At 44.2% G+C, this 8,268-nt stretch overlaps 1 long non-coding RNA gene across 1 annotated transcript; it reads left to right on the top strand.

The window, feature by feature from the left end:
* Positions 1 to 3,855: 3,855 nt before the first annotated feature.
* LOC107834474 (uncharacterized) lies at positions 3,856 to 4,142 on the top strand. Its single transcript, XR_001660264.1, has 2 exons — positions 3,856 to 3,912; positions 4,010 to 4,142. It is a non-coding gene; the product is annotated as an uncharacterized LOC107834474 (long non-coding RNA).
* Positions 4,143 to 8,268: the final 4,126 nt, after the last annotated feature.

Genomic DNA, 8,268 nt, shown 5'->3' with positions numbered 1-8,268 from the left:
TGGGAAACAGACTGTACCGGTGAGCATCTGTGAACTGAAACTTAAGCTGTTTGGGTTTGACTATGTCGTCCCAGTCTTGGTGGTTGAAGGTCAGGCTGATGAGCTCATTGTTGGCACCAATGTGATGAAACCGCTCATCAAACAGTTTAAGTCTGATGAGGCCTATTGGCGAATACTGAGTAGACCTGACTCTACCTGTTTGGATGCAAATAGTCAGTTTGTCAGATTTTTGGCCAATCTTGAAAGGTGGAGGGGGGAGGAAATCCCAGAGAAAGTTGGGACTGTCAAACTGAAGAAGGCCGTGACTCTTGAGCCTATGAGTGAGCATGTGGTGTGGGGCCGCCTCCCACCTAAGACTGAACTCTCTGTGGGGAGTACTGTTGTAGTTGAACCAAGCACTTCACGCTGCGTACACCGTAGTGTGATGGTTGGCAGAGTAGTTACTCCACTTTGGGGAGGAGGGTGGCTTCCTGTGAAGATCATCAATCCTACTATGTCGCCGGTTGTGTTGAGAAGGAACTCTAAGGTGGCTGATGTGTATCCATGCATTGCCTTGGAGGATTTTGATGGTGGCATGGAGGTGAGGGTACATCAGAATGTGGGTAGAGTGAACAGCTCTCATGGCAGCCTTACAGCTGAGTCGTGTTGCAGTGTTAAGACAACAGGTGGACCTGGCATATTAGCAGATTTGGGGCTACATGATCTGTCTGTCGGTGACTGTGAAGTTTCCGAACATTGGAGAGAGAAGCTGACTGATTTGGTTGTAAAGTATGAAGATGTGTTCTCAAGACATCACTTGGACTGCAGCAAGGCTGCCGAATTCTGTCATCGCATCAGACTTACCGATGAACGCCCTTTTCGTCTGCCTTATTATAGGCTTTCTCCTGCTCACTACCAAAAGTTGAGAGAAACTTTGGATGACATGGAAGAACGTGAAATCATCAGAAAGTCGAGCAGTGAGTATGCTTCTCCACTTGTTCTTTGCTGGAAGAAAAATGGTGACTTGAGGTTGTGTACGAACTTCAGGTGGTTGAACGCCTGTACAGTCAAAGATGCGCACCCGTTACCACATCAAGCTGACATTCTTGCAGCTTTGGGAGGTAACGCATTCTTTAGCTCAATGGACTTGACTTCGGGATATTACAATGTCCCACTTCATGAAGATAAGAAATACACTGCTTTCTCCTCTCCTCTCGGATTACATGAGTATAACCTGCACTTTATCAGGGTCTGTTGCAATGACAGACCATTTTACCAGGCTTGCATGTGCTTACCCATGTCCAAATCAGTCTGCCAAATCAGTGGCTCGTGTGTTATGGAATAATTTTTTTTCCATATACGGGTTTCCAGCTTGTATTTACTCTGACAGAGGGGCTAATTTCGAAAGTTCTCTCATTGCCGAGCTACTCCAGATGGCCGGTGTTCGTAAGAGCCATACAACCCCATACCATCCTGCGGGAAATGGCCAGGCTGAACGTCTGAACCACACTCTGGGTAGCATGATCCGTGCATTGTCTCCTCGGGCAAAGGAAAAATGGCCCCAGATGCTGAACACACTGACATTTGCCTATAATTGCACGGTACACGAAACAACAGGTTTTCCGCCTTTCTTTTTAATGTTCGGGCGAACTCCTAGGTTACCTGTTGATGTGATGTTTGGAAGTGTTCTCTTAGATGGCGAGACTGCTGACATGGACAAGTATGTTCAGTCATTGGGCACGGACCTCGGAGAAGCAATGACTTTGGCTCAGCAGCACGCCGAGAAGCAACAGTTGAGACAAGCTGAGGTGTATAACCGAAAGGTTAAGGGACACTCTTTGGAGAAGGGAGACAGAGTTTTGATGGCTAACAAGGGGGAGCGGGGGAAACGGAAATTGGCTGACCGTTGGAAGGACACGGTTTACATTGTGGTTCATAAGAACAGTGAACTGAACACTTATGTTATCTGTCATCCTGTCACAGGACGGGTTAGGACAGTTCATAGGAATCTGATCATGCCTGTAAACTTTTTGCCTTTGCCATCATGGGATGACTCGGTGTCTCAGGGTTCTTTTTCAAACACAGTTTCAGAAAGTGGGTCGTCAGATGATGCGGGTCCAGGTGAGCGTGACAGTGATGCTCGAACAGCTCACTGGGTTTCCTCCCTTCCAGGGTCCAGTGTGGTGATGACCACAGGTGAAGCTACAGTAGCTAGTGACTCTGAAGCTTTTGGAGTGAATGATGGTAGTGTTCAGGGTAGTGGGATCATGTCTGCCGGTGGGGACCATCAGAGCGTCTTGGATGGGGCGGATCATAGATCAGAGAGCTCACACTCGGAGGATCACAATAGTGACCAGCTTTCAGACTCTCAGTGTAGGTTTACGCCCAAGTGACACCATAGGTTCAACTAAGGCCGTTAGTGGCTCACATGTGTCTGGATGTGACTCAGTCGCTACTGTTGTACCTTCAAGGACTCTTTCGGTTGTTCCAGGGGACGGGATACGGACGAGACTGGGAAGACTTATCAAACCTGTTAACAGGTTGATTCAGACAATGTCCACACAAAGAGTTAAGATTTTGTCATAGGGCCATTTATTTTGTGTTATTTATTGTTTTTCTTCTTTCTTTTATTGGGATTTATTATAATGGGGTCTGGTCATGATTTTATTTAGGTTGTCCATTGCACTGGACACATTGGGGTGATTTTGGGTGTACTCTATGATAGATGTGTAAGTGGCATGTCTTCTATGGTGAGGTGGGGACTTAGCTACCCCTCATCTCTCCTAATTCTTTATCGAATAGCTCTTTGCTGGTCGACCATTTTGGTTTTGTATGGAGGGTATACCTGGGTTACGTGTAATGTCATGGTCAGATTTGTAAAAAACTAAATAAATAAATAAAAAATTGTAAGATTATCTTTGTACGCTTGTTTTCTTTTGTTATTTGGGTAAGATGTCCGCAATCTAGTGTAAAACAGTGGGGGTGAATGTAGCAGTTATTACACTAGATTGCCAAGTGCAACGCTTTTCCAGTAGGAACTCATCTGAATAGTACCAGCTTTTATTTTGAAAAGACGGCAGATCCATTGTAAACAGCGGGTAACTTCCTGTTTCAAAATTATTATTTTTATTTAAATTTGGTGTGTTATAAAGAAAATGTAAATTGTAATCTCTACTGTTAAACATATTGAGTTCATATATTGTTGTTTTGAGTGTCAGTTTGGGGTTTAAGAAGAACAATTAACGGGGCATACCACTATAGTTCATGAAAGGTTTTCCACGATCTCCGTCGCGCTCTTTCTGTTTGAATCCCGCGTGGGAGAAGGTATGTAGTTTTGTTTTCTGGGTATAATAAGTGTATTTTAAGTATAAGTATTATGTTTTTGTAAAATAATGTGCTTTGGGGCATTCAAACTTTGTTAAACAGGCGCTGTGAAGCACCGTGCAGAGAAAGAGCCTGTTTTTGACTTTTCTTTTTCTGTTGTTTAATGCAGGTATGTGATGTTTCATTGCTTTTGGTTTGAATATTTTGTCTAATTCTTATTTTTTTTTTGTTATTCATGTCGCTGTGAAGCACCGTGCGGAGAAAGAGCCTGTTTTTGAATTTTCTTTTTCTGCTGTTTAATGCAGGAATATTAAAGGTGCCTTCAAGATCAGCTGTTGTTTGGCTGTTATTCCCACAAGACACAACGCAGATTCAATTACGCTACATAAACGTGACGTCAGCCGTTTTCGAAAGGTAGCATCGACAGACAGAAATGGCCATCTGGATGAGCTACGGTAGGAAAATCTGACGGGGTAGCCCAGATTGTCAAAACACCGATTCAGCATGTAGAAGTTCTGCTAATGAACCATCATTCAGGGGGTTAAATCAGGGAAATGACTAAAAGGATATCGGCTCCTGAGGGCTGAATTAGACATTACTGTAAGTAAAGTTTAACTACAGCTGAATCTCACCTGCTGCAGAGACAAACTGCATGAAGACCACAGACAGCAGNTGAGGGCTGAATTAGACATTACTGTAAGTAAAGTTTAACTACAGCTGAATCTCACCTGCTGCAGAGACAAACTGCATGAAGACCACAGACAGCAGGAGCAGAGACGCAGTCAGAGAAGAATCCATCTCCTGGTTGGTTTGGTCTCTCCGTCCGAAATTTAGATTCATTCACGTTTCCACTTAGAAAGTTTAACTTAAACACAAGAGGCAGTTAGAAGAGCGTGGAACTAGAATAAATGAATGAAACCCAGAGAAAGTGAAAACGCACAGCTGCTGATCCTTGCAGAAGCAGAAAGGATGGAGGTGAAGGTGGAGTTTATGATGCGTTCCAGTGGTAATGAAAAACTGGGAAATCCCAACTTCCCAGACGGAAAGATCAACTGAAACGTCCTACGAAGTCAGAAACTGTGAGCAACTCCGACTATCCTCAGTCCTTTTAATGCTGCGTTCAGACTGCACGCAATTTGAGCGTCAGGGACTTCCGGTTTACGTACAGAGGCTATGGGGATGCTAGTGGACAAGTCTGAGAAGGACCTGCTGCAGCAAACAAAAAGGGGCGGGGACAGACCACTGTCAGTCTCATACCTTATTTGGAAATGGGTCCATTGCACTCCGGAAGCGAAAGGGGCGCTATTTCCTATACTTCCGTTTTTATTTTCTTTAGAAACATGATATATTTTCACCTTCAAGAAGGAGTTTCACTCTCAGAATATATTTGAACTTCTCTCTTTTATTTACTTCAGCGCAGCTCAGTTTTTAGCAACAGGATAGTGGTGACGTATTTCCGTTTGAATTTATGCCACGTAGATCGTTTCCAGGTCCCTTTTGCTCCTTTTGTTTTCAGCCAAAGCTGCAAGATCTGTACCATGAAAAAGAATCAAAAGTTAAAATATCTGTGAGTTGCTGGTACAACAACTGAGTTCTGTTGTGTGCCGTGGTCTCCAGTAATTAGTCGGTACCATCCAGTGCTTAGTTTTTTCATTTTCCTGCTGATATCAAGGCGACAGCGGACTGTAGCCAAAACTTAGCCACTACAGCTAACACGCGGTTTGTAGCTGTTTGCTATTTCAAAGCTTGAGGATATTGAAGATCCAGCGTCAGAAATGGGAAGATGGGGGATATAAAGGGAGTTGAATGCGGTTCGTTCAGTGGAATAATTTGTTGGAGGAAAATAATGCAGGAGGAAATCCACTGCTACGGGAACAGGCTGAGGACAGAGGCAGCGATTTAGGGCTATGGTTTGATGAAAAGTTAAAATGGAATATAAATATTCAGAAAATCTAAAATATTTTGAGATGTTTGGCTGTGTGTGACTGTGGAGCAGATAGACAATCATTAAAACAGATTTACACAGGTATGATAAGATCCAACATGGACTTTGGTTGTCTAGTTTATGGTTCAGCAGCTAAAACACCATCCATCCATCCATCCATTTTCTTTCACCCTTGTCCCTCAGTGGGGTCGGGAGGGGTGCTGGTGCCTATCTCCAGCTAACGTTCCGGGCGAGAGGCAGGGTACACCCTGGACAGGTTGCCAGTCTGTCGCAGCAGCTAAAACACATCTGGCTAAATTAGACATTATCCAACATTAGGCATTAAGATTATGAACTGGAGCATTTAAAACCACACCAACAGCAGCCTTAGAAACAGAAATGGGAGAAATGCCGTTAGATTTAAGAAGAACAAAATTAGAAATTATAACACCCGATAACGCAGCAAGTTTGTACCATAGCTAAATTATAAGTTGGATTAAAAAAATCTGCGAGACTGTTGTTTTTGTTGGTTATGTTTATGGACCCCAAAGATGGCGCTGATACCCGTCCGTCTACATCAGTGACGTCACGCTCCAAAGCTCTATGGACCATGTCGTATATGTCGGCATGTCTCGTTTGGTAATGTCGCTTCACACTGAACTCTTTAAAAACAGACACCGTCTCTTTACAAATGAGGCAGACACAGCTGAAGAAATAGTCTAATTTCCACCCATCCTTGAACCGTCGGCCCTCGCAGTCAACTTTCCTTTTTTTGTTGATCGTCGCCATTTTAGAAAATTGAGGGTAAAGAGTCACACAGGCTGCTGCCCTCTAGTGTTTAAATGAGGAACAGCATTTAGTGTGTAGCATTTAGTGTGTAAGCTCTGCCCTATGCAGGTAACATTACTGCTGTCCAATGGTTATTACAAACATTATTGATTTTATGACAGAGGCTGCGGGCCGGATGAACTGTGACCACGGGCCGCATTTGGCCCCCGGGCCAGACTTTGGACTTGTCTAGGCAGAGAAAATAAGTTTAATGTAGTCCAAACCATAAACCATAAAAGAATGATTTACATGACAAAAGGAAGGACTTAAAAGAATAATATATCCACTTTAACTGGGCCAGTATCCTGGTCAGCAGTACCATAATTTGTAAATGTGACCCTTTAGAGCAGGGGAGCCCAAAGTGGGCCCTGGAGGCCCGGCATCCTGCATGTTCTAGTTCTCTCCCTGCTGGCAGTAACAACCTCCTCAGCAGGTCAAAGTTCCTCTTAGGCCTCTAATGAGCATCATTTGATGCAGGTGCGCTAAACCAGGGAGACTAAAACATGGAGGATGCTGGGCCTGTGACAGACTAGCGACCTGTCCAGGTTACCCAGGTGACCCAGGTTACCCAGGTGACCCAGGTTACCCAGGTTACCCAGGTGACCCAGGTTACCCAGGTGACCCAGGTGACCCCGCCTCTCACCTGGAACGTTAGCTGGAGAGGCACCACCAACCCTTCCGACCCCACTGAGGGACAATGGTGTAAAGAAAATGGATGGATGGATGGATGGATGGATGGATGGATGGATGGATGGATGGATGGATGGATGGATGCTGGGCCTCCAGGACCCACCTTGGACTCCCCTGCTTTAGAGTATCATGACTTTATTCCAACATTCAGTGCATACAGGGATTTTTCCTGTGTTTGTAATAAATGATACGTGTTTTTCATTAATATGCTCCGGCAACACAAATACATTCAACATATAACATGAGAAAAAATGTTGTTACAGGAGAAATAACCTGTCAGTAAAAACAGTTCTTTGGCTTAAGTTAATTATTTACAAATTCCTAAACATCTACCATTAGGGGGCGCCTTTTCCTTCCAATGGCATCTTCAATCTCTTCTCTAACATCGGCCTTCGTCATCACATCCGGGGGTCTTCTACACAGTCTTCCTCTTTGAGCTGTGAAAATGTTTTTTTTTTTTGTTTTTTTTAGTAAAAACAGTAAAATTTCCTCCATGATCGTCAGAATACCTTGAACTTTCCTAACTCTAACTATACATCCTTGATTAACATCCTTCCTGCCCTGCAGCCCCTCCTCTCTGCAGCAGACGGACCAGCAGCAGGAAGTAGGCGGCTCAGCCAGCCGTTCTCAGCTTCAGTGAAACATCGTCAGGTCAGATCACTGAGAAGAACAATGGAAGGAACATCTCACTGTCTGATCTGTAAGTAGACAAGTTTTAGTCTCTTTCTGCTGGATCAGCATTTCTCTCTGTCTGAGAGACACTGGAGACATTTTACTGGACGGATTTAATGATATAATTACTGGGGGGCTGGATGAGTCTGAGTATGAAATAGATCTGATTGTGTAATGAAGGTTCATCCAATAATCAGTGGGTTGCTGGTTCGATACCTGCTCTGCCTGCTGGTTCAGGTCAGAGGGTCCAGTAGCATCAGTGCCTGGCCGCCTCACCTCTGTCACCAGGGCAGCTGAGGCTACGATTCAGTAGCTCAATGGGTGAAAGACTGAATGTTGTTCAAGCTTTTTGGTTCTCTGGACTTGATGGAGCTAAACAAGTCATTTACCACCAGTTAGCATAAAAACAGAGCTAATAAGATAAATATGGAGTCTGGATTACAGTTTCATTGTGTTCAACTTGTTCAGCTTATAATAAATATGTATTTTTATTTATTCTCTAGTTCTGATCTTCTTGCTGAGCTGCTCTGCAGATCCAGGTTGGTGAACTTTGTTACATTGAAGCAGGGGTCCCCAGGCTACGGCCCGCGGGCCGGATCCGGCCCGCCACGTCGTTTGGTCTGGCCCCCTGGGCGATGCCGGATCCGGCCCGCCTCCTCATACCAGAGAGCATTCAGTGTTTTTTTTTTCATATATTGTATTTTCTGGTTTATATGTGGATTTTTCTTTAACCACCAGGGGGCTCTTGAGCAGATGTGAAACTTATTTTCCCTCAATGGAATATATACTAGTCAGTCCCAGTCACCGTTTCACTCACGGTTTCCTCCATTTGCATTCTGGGTAAAAATCTA

The sequence above is a fragment of the Poecilia formosa genome, unplaced genomic scaffold (assembly GCF_000485575.1).
Source record: "Poecilia formosa unplaced genomic scaffold, Poecilia_formosa-5.1.2 Scaffold636, whole genome shotgun sequence".
NCBI classification, from domain to species: domain Eukaryota; kingdom Metazoa; phylum Chordata; class Actinopteri; order Cyprinodontiformes; family Poeciliidae; genus Poecilia; species Poecilia formosa.
Note: the sequence above shows the minus strand (reverse complement) of the source record. Positions and strands in the feature narration are given on the sequence as shown.